The sequence below is a fragment of the Drosophila rhopaloa genome, unplaced genomic scaffold, assembly GCF_018152115.1.
Source record: "Drosophila rhopaloa isolate 14029-0021.01 unplaced genomic scaffold, ASM1815211v1 contig_224, whole genome shotgun sequence".
NCBI lineage: Eukaryota > Metazoa > Arthropoda > Insecta > Diptera > Drosophilidae > Drosophila > Drosophila rhopaloa.
The window spans coordinates 30,349-38,846 of record NW_025335111.1 but is presented as its reverse complement, the minus strand read 5'-3'; positions in this window follow the sequence as shown (position 1 = coordinate 38,846).

Genomic DNA, 8,498 nt, shown 5'->3' with positions numbered 1-8,498 from the left:
AACAGTCTGACTCGCTGGCAGCGCGTCACATACCTCAAGCAGCAGGTTTGGGAGCTCTGGCGACGGGACTACCTTCACACGTTGCAACTTCGAAGCAAATGGTTACGCCGCAATCCAACATCACGCCTGGACAGCTACTGATCATCCATGATGACAACACTCCACCTCAGCAGTGGCCTCTCGGTCGAATATAAAACACTTGTTCTGGAGCTGACGGAAAAGTTAGAGTTGTCGACATAAAGACGATGAAAGAAGTTACTCGCCGACCCATCTGCAAAATTGCGCCGTTCCCAGTTTAAGCAATCTGTTGCAAGAACCAGAGTCCTTTCAATGGGGGGAGGATGTTGGAGCACGACATTTAATTTATATTGTTAAAGAATCCTATATTCATAGCCCGAATTGTATATGTAAATAAGATTTACTTTACTGTAACTGAAACGAGCTTGCACGCTCGTCACTTATATAAAACTTTGTACTCAGCAGCGAAATCAGTTCAATACAGAACACAAAACAACATTCTGTTTCATTGCACTTTTTTGGACTCTAGTCTGCACACGGGATGTGTGTCTATCAACGGATATCCACACTCGCATAACTAGCACAGGGGCAAGACCATACAGGTCTCTTATTTTGAGATAATACCGTGGTTAAGTCAAACAGTAACTTAAAATCGGGGTATGTCAATATAACATCTTCTGATGCCAAGATATTACGAAGGTGGTCGAATGCGTTTCGCTGGGTTTCATCGAACCTGTCAGCTATTTTTTTTAACATATTATTGCTGACTGTTCCGTTTTCCCCTTTGAGAATGGCGGTGCAATAGCGGCAAAGTTTTTTACAAAACTTCTGTAATAGCTTGCCAGGCCAAAGAACGATCTGAAAAAATTTTTTGGTTTGGGGAACTCTTTTATTGCCCTAACTTTTCTGGATCTGTTTTGGTTCCTCCTCTAGTAAAAATTAATCCTAAAAATGCTACGCCCTCTTTAAAGAATTTCGTCTTTTCCCGCGCCACCCTCATGTTGGCATCGAGCAGGCTTTTAAGCACTATGTCAATGTGCTTAACATGTTGAGTTTCTCTTTCAGAAAAAAATTTTAACGTCATCAACAAGACGTAACATATTTTGTCAATTTCTTCCCGCAGCACATCATCGATGGCTCTTTGGCTTTTCCCAAGTTCCCTAGAATCATGGGTATACTTGGCATAAGATAGCGCTCGGCGACTGTTCGCTCGTTTAGCTTTCTGAAGTCGAATACTAATCGCTTCTTCCTGCTGCCATTATCGTCAGTACCTTTTTTGTCAACCACCCAAGTAGGGCTGTTGTATGGGGATCTGGACGTTCTAATTATACCATTATTCAGCAGTTCCTTGATTTAGTTATTAACAAAGTCTGCTGCCCCCATAGGATAGGGGTATAATTTGGAGTAGACGGGTTCGTCGCTTATAGTTCGAATAGTAGCGATGACCGAGGTTTTAAAGGTAAGTGCCTCGTTAGAGGTCGAAAACACCTAAATTCTTTTTAGAATAATTTTTTTGAATTCGGCTTTCGCCGAACTTGGTACTACTATGTCATAGATTTTGGTGAAATTGACGTTTTCACAGTCAAAGAACTTTAGCTTTTCAGTGACGTTTGCGTATTTTATTACGCTGTTGCCTAAGTCCAATGCTACTCCTGCCCGCGTTAGCGATTCGAAGCCTATTATAGCATCGAACGTGCTCAGTGTATCCAACAGAAAAAATGGGGCGTCTAGCCCAAAACTGCGCATTATGCAATAGAGCTAACACTGAAGGGGGTCTCGACCGGCATTACATTTCTTAGCTCCTTTACGGGCTTAACGTAATTTTTTGCGGCCCCCGTGTCGATGAGTATTTTTATTGTTCTGTTAGCCAACTGTCGCTCGACGAACGGCAGTCGGGAGCGCTCCCTAAAAAAATGAAGGAGGTCATTAGGTTCGGCAGTGTCACTGTCTTCCTCAATGTTAGCAACTTCAGCCTCAGCTGTGGCGAAGTAACCTGCCTCCTCCTGTTGGGGTTGGGCTATATTATTAACGCGTCGGCGTCTTTGGTCCGATTGACGCTGAGACGAGTTCTGCCATTTGTAATTGTTATTACTCTGTGGCTTCCCCCAGCTTGATTCCTGCCTGAATTTGGCCGTCGAGGGGTCCATGGGTTGAATTTAATTCTGGTTTCAGGCTCCGTATTATGTCTATCTTGTTGTGACGAGCGTGAGTTTCCTCTCGACCTCGTCATAGTACGCCATAAGGTCGGCATCTCCTTGTCGAACCATTTCCAAATTCTGAAGTAGCACCCTTAGGGACGTTTTGTCTGCGTATGTGCAATCTAGCCTGGTTAGAATTGCATCAACATTTTAAACGGTGTTGTGGGACGTGAGGAGTGACCGAACGGAACCGCAAATTTTGTTTTTAATAATAACAACGGACTCGTAGTGGGCTTCGCTGCTGTCGTATTTTTTAAATATGTCATATACATCTAAAGCAGTCTGCCTCCACGACACGTATTCGTCGTGGCTTCCATTGAATGTTGGCAGAGATTTTACAATGTCTAATTTGACATCGCATTTTATTTCGGGGTTCGGTACTGCCCTTTGATAAACCTTAACCTGCGAATCTTGCACCTTCAGCGCGCTTACTTGCGTTCTAACAGATTCTAACTCTAAGGCAAAGGCGCTTCTCAAACGCTCTTCCTGGGCGGCAAGAGCACTGCCGACGGCATTTGCGACAATCGCTTGGACCATTAAAGCGTTCATCTCTGGTTGGTCTATGCTTATTACTACGGGGCAGAATCCTACTTCCTCGCTGTTGTCGCTATCAATTTCCTGCTTCACTTCCCTATACTCCCAACTCATTGGCAGCTAAAGGGAGCTAAGTAAGTTAACGGCGGATATACTGGACAAATGCGAGGTATGGACCGATTGGAACACAAGATAATTTGTTTTTATTGTTTTTTGTTTTATTATTTGTTTACTTTTCTGCAATATCTACACAGGCACCGTGGCCAAAACCGCAAAAATGTGAGAAAAAAGTTGAGGTGATTTCTTTGCGCCAAGGATGTCGGATTAATTTATCCCAAGAACAAATTCAAGTTACGGAACGATCAGTGAGCTAGACAACAGATATTGGTCGATTCGACTATCAACACAGATACACTGGATTAATTCGCAAAGAGGGGCAAGGAAAAAAGCGGTTGGCAACCTTTGTACTATATTTGTTTATATAAAAAATGTATAGCTTTGTGCGTTACTTAAAAAATTTTTTTTATTTAACCATGCACTAGAAAAAATTTAAAATCGAAAATCAAATCAACACCAAGAATATGGAATATTTTGTCATTTAATTATTTGCATTATTTATTCACATAAAACTGCCAGTGCAAGTGTACGTAATTTGAGTTACTAGACTTTATTTAATATTATTTCTTTGGTTGGGCACCAATTATGTATTTCAAGTGCCGGCTGGCAATACATCCGTGGCGGGGGTGAAGCCAGCTGGCTATACGTCCGTGGGGTGGGAGTCGGTAGACTGTGGTTGCAGCTAGTGGTCTCAGCCGCAATGGATGTAGAAGGTGGCCGGTTGGCCCGTGGCATCAACTGTAGAAATATGTTGATTAGGTTGAGAGGGTAACTGCCCTCCTTTCACCCTCTGGCCTTGTGACTCAGACGGGATATAGAATTAATAAATCGATAACAGCGATAGCCGGAGTTTCAATTGGCGAGCTTTGGCTCTTTATTCCTTTGGAATACAAAGTGAACTAAAATTAAGTTGACAAAAAGTAAAACGTATGACGCTCGTGGCATCTTCGCTGACAAAGCGCAAAATTGCTAAAGTCGTACGACCGCTGGCCACCAATGGCACAAAGGCCCGGCCCATAGGGGCCCAATTCGCTGGCTCAGCTCTTGGACACCATAAGGTGGTACAATATTAGGGTGGTCATATGTGAGAAATATAAGTATAATATAAAAAGATTATTGAGTGCAATATAAAAATGTAAAATTACATACAATAAAATGTAAAATTGCCCTGCCTAGCTTATGCTGGGAGCTGGTCGTACTACTATTTTTTTTTTTTTTTTATTTAGCTTTGCTTTTATTTATTGAATCTTCTCTTAATTTTGAGACTAACAATAAGTTTACGAATCTTAACATTAAAATTTAACTAACAGTATAATAAGACTGCATTCTGGTTGCGCGTGCCTCAAGTCGGTCGCTGGGTGGGTAAGTCATTGCGACGAAGGCGTGATTGGTTGATCAACCTTGTAAGACCTCTCGCCAGGTGGTTAGGGTGCAAGGATAGCTTGGTAAAGTACTTTTCCTTCTGTTCTGCGATCACTTCTTTGACTGGTAGAATGTTTAAGTCGCGATGTATGTTTTCGTTGCGAACGTACCACGGTGCCCCGGTGATTGTTCTCAAGATCTTCGACTGAGCTCGCTGGACTATGTCAATATTGCTATTGCTGGCATTCTCCCATAACTGAGAGCCGTACATCCATATAGGTTTTAGTACCGAGTTATAAAGCAGGACTTTATATTCAAGACTAAGGGGAGACCGAGCGTTGATAAGCCAATGAAGGCTACTGGCTTTTAGCTTTAGGTGTGTTCTTTTGGCTTCAATGTGCCGGCGCCATGTGAGTCTTCTGTCGAGGTGTACTCCTAGATATGTCACTTCGTTTGCTTGCGGGAGTAGAGTATGGTTTAACATGAGCGGCGGGCAGTTTTGCCTGTTCAGGGTAAACGTAACGTGCTTGCATTTTTTTTCGTTCACTTTAATTCGCCAATCTGATAGCCGTTTTTCTACATCGACCAGATGAAGAGCGAGCTGCGCAGTTGCTTGCATCGGGCATTTTGAGCGACTGAGAATGGCTGTATCATCAGCAAACGTAGATGTTGTTAGTCGTGTGCTTGTTGGGATGTCTGCTGTGTAGAGGACATATAATGTTGGCCCGAGCACGCTTCCTTGAGGAACTCCAGCTCCAATAGTGAAATCGTCAGTTATATCAGTGTTGCATCGAACAGCAAATTTTCTGTCGTAGAGGTAAGACTCTAAAAGCTTATGGGTGTTGTAGGGGAGCATTGTCTTGATCTTGTACATTAGACCTTCTAGCCAAACTCTATCAAAAGCTTGAGAAACGTCTAAAAATATGGCAGTACAGTACTCTCGTTTTTCGAACGCGTTCCGAATTTCTGATGTTATCCGGTTGACCTGCTCAATTGTTCCGTGCTTTTCACGAAACCCAAATTGATGTGACGGAATTCCTTCCTGGATTCTTAGGTATGTGTTTATCCGAGTCAATACGCATTTTTCAAAGAGTTTAGATAAGCATGAGAGTAGGCTTATAGGTCTATACGACGTGGGAATTGTGTGGTCTTTTCCTGGCTTTGCTATCATTATTATAATCGACTTTTTCCATCTTACTGGAAAGTGGCCAAGTTCTGCGATGGCGTTAAAAAGCTGGGTGCAAACGGCGCAATATGGGAGCTCAATGATCATTTTGGGAATTATGAGGTCGCAGCCCGGGGATTTTTTCCGATTCAGCTGATTTTTGATGATGTTAACAATTTCGTTTGGGCGAAACTCAATTGGTTCATGTTGAAGCTAAGGCTTATGTGGTAAAGTCGGCAAGGTGAACGCACTAGTGGCAGGATTTGGTTGGAAGACATTTTTAAGGTGGTTGGCAAACGTGCTGGCTCTGTCTGCATCGCTGCGCGCCCAGCCGCCTGTGGGATTTCTAATAGGCATCACGGTTACTTTCGGTGAGCTTAGAGTAGGGTGAGCTCTCCATAGTGAGTGTTTTGTACTAGATGTTGACAATTGCTCTATGTAGCGTCGGTGGACATGTGCTTCTTCTTGCTGTAAAGCTTTTGTGAGTTGACGAGAGGCATATTTTAAGCTTTGCCTAGCAGATGGTGATCTGTGGAGTTGCCACTCTCGACGTAAGCGTCGCTTTTCGAGGAGCTGTTCTATTTGTAGATTTGTAGATTTGTCTTCTTTTGGTTGCTTTGCGTACTTGTAGTTTGGGGTGTTGAAACTCGAGCTGCAGAGACGAGTACAGACTCCAGTGTATTAACAAATCTGTCTACGTTGGCTTCATCGTTCAGATGAGGACTTAGCTCAATGTGTGTGCTAATGTATTTCTTGTACTTAACCCAATTGGTTTTCTGCGATGTCAATTTAAACGGAGTAGAATAAACAGGACAGGCGAGTGATCCGATGAAAGATCCGAGAGGCATTCGGCGCTTATCAGATTTTTAGGAATGTTTTTGGTAATTGCAAAGTCTATTAAATCGGGTAGTTTCCTTGGGTCTGCCGGCCAGTATGTTGGTCTGCCAGGAGAAACATAGTCCAGCTTGTTCTTGGCTTTTATAACTGCATTATAGAGCTGTTTTCCTTTTGGAGTCACGAGACGTGATCCCCAGTGTGTGTGCTTGGCGTTGTAGTCCCCTGCTGCTATGAAGTGGAGACCAGTTGAAAAACTGCATAAACTCATCTTCAGATATGGTGAAGTTGGTTGCCAGTATTTGTTTGTATATTTATAGATGTGGCCTATAGGTAATTTTTAGCAAATTTGATATGATAGTGGTGCTTAATACGGCTTCTGATTAGAATTCCAGTCCCACCATGTGCTTTACCATCTGGATGATTTGTTCCGTAAAATGAATAACCTCGTAGTTGAAAATTGTATTTGTTTGTAAGGTGTGTTTCTGAAAGCAGCATTACGTCCATATGGTTGTCAAGTAGGAAATGAGCTAACTCAAGTTTATGCTGTGAGACGCCGTTAGCGTTCCACGTAGATATCCTTAGGGAAGTCATTATTTGGATTGTTGTGAAACCACCATTTGAATCAATAGATTTTGGTTTCGCATTAAATCTTGCATAGTTGTGCGCATAAACGACATAAACTCCGTAAGGCTTTGCTGCAGGCTGTATATCATATCTTCGAAGTTGCTTTTTGACTGCTCCGGGAATTGTTGCTGCTGAGCCGTGTTCGGTTCTTGGTCTGCGGATTGTAGAAATGAACTTTTTGAGACAGGGTTAGCCAGTCCTGATTTTAAAGCGCTTGCGTAAGTCACATTTTTATCAGAGTTTAAGGGTCCTAGTGAGGATCGGGCTGCAGTCGAGAAGAAGACTTCAGGGTTTGATCTGGAAGCTGTCATCTGTTTATTTTGGGTGCGGGCGGCAGTTCCTCTCTGGTGGATGCGACTTTTCAGCTCCTTATAAACAGGGCAGCCTCTGTAGTTAGCAGTGTGATTGCCACCGCAGTTGCCGCACTTTTTCGAGTTGCAGTCATCTTTGCTCGCTGGGCAGAGTGCGGAGTCATGAAGATCTCCAAAAACTACACACACCGGGCGCAGTTTACAGTATGACCTTGTATGGCCATATTCTTGGCAGTTCGCACATTGTACCGGGCCATTGCGTTTGTGCGGTTCCTCAACTGTAATTCTGCGGTGCAGCAGGAACTGAAGATTGTAAATGGGGTGCACTTCGTATTTCTTTAGGCGCTTATTTTCTGGTTCGAGCTGAACCTTAAAGAGTGGCTGCGGCTTTCTATCCCTGTTAAGGATGTTGAAGACTGTCTTAGCGTTAAATCCCTTCTCTTGAAGCGCCATTGTTATCTCTGCAGGCGTTACGTCGGACTCTATGCCCTTAAGTACGACTTGCAGGCCCTTGCTACTTTTTAGCTGATACGTGTAAAAGTTCTTTTTATTCTCGGAAAGATATTTCGATAATACTCTGTAATTATCTTCAGACTTCATTTGAACCTTTGTTTCCTGGATGTTGCCCTTTACTAGAGGTATTATGTGGAAGTTATCCTTTCCAATAAGCTCGATAATTTTGTTGACAAGAACATTGAAACTTTTTTCTCGAATATAAATAGGCGGAGGTTTTGGCCTCCTTTTCTCGACTTCAGTGGATTCGGCCGCCTCAACGTCATAGGCGTCTTTCAAGATTTTAAATCGGTTTGAGTTCGTGGGCGTTTCTATTCCAGCTAGGCTAGCATTGTTACGGGTTATTTTGTGTTGAGAATTTAGAGGGCTCAGCTTCCTTTTCATTTGGATGTAGCGATCCATACCAGTCTGCACAGCCGGCTTAGCACATTCATTGGTTTTGTTCTGTTTTTCGGGCAGCCCAGCGGCAGACGTATTAATATTTGCGCTGCTAGCTGATGATGTCATTAAACGCGCAGTCGATACGGTTGCAGTTGTTGTTGTAGTTACAGTTGACGTTGTTAAAGAAATTGCGGTGCTAGTTACTGCTGATGAGCGTAGGTTATTGCATACCTGCATTGGAGCACTTTCAGCGCTCTTTGGCCGCAGAGACGTCGATGGTAGCGAGGGGGAGCAAGAACGCGCTCTCTCGCTCGCTACGTTTAAGAACTCGGTCAAGTTGGGGGTAATTGCCCGCGCTTGATCAGAGCTTGCATTATTTTCGGTTGCTTTAAAAGAGAAGTACGCGTTATTTCTTTGTACTGAGAGCCGTCTCTCGTC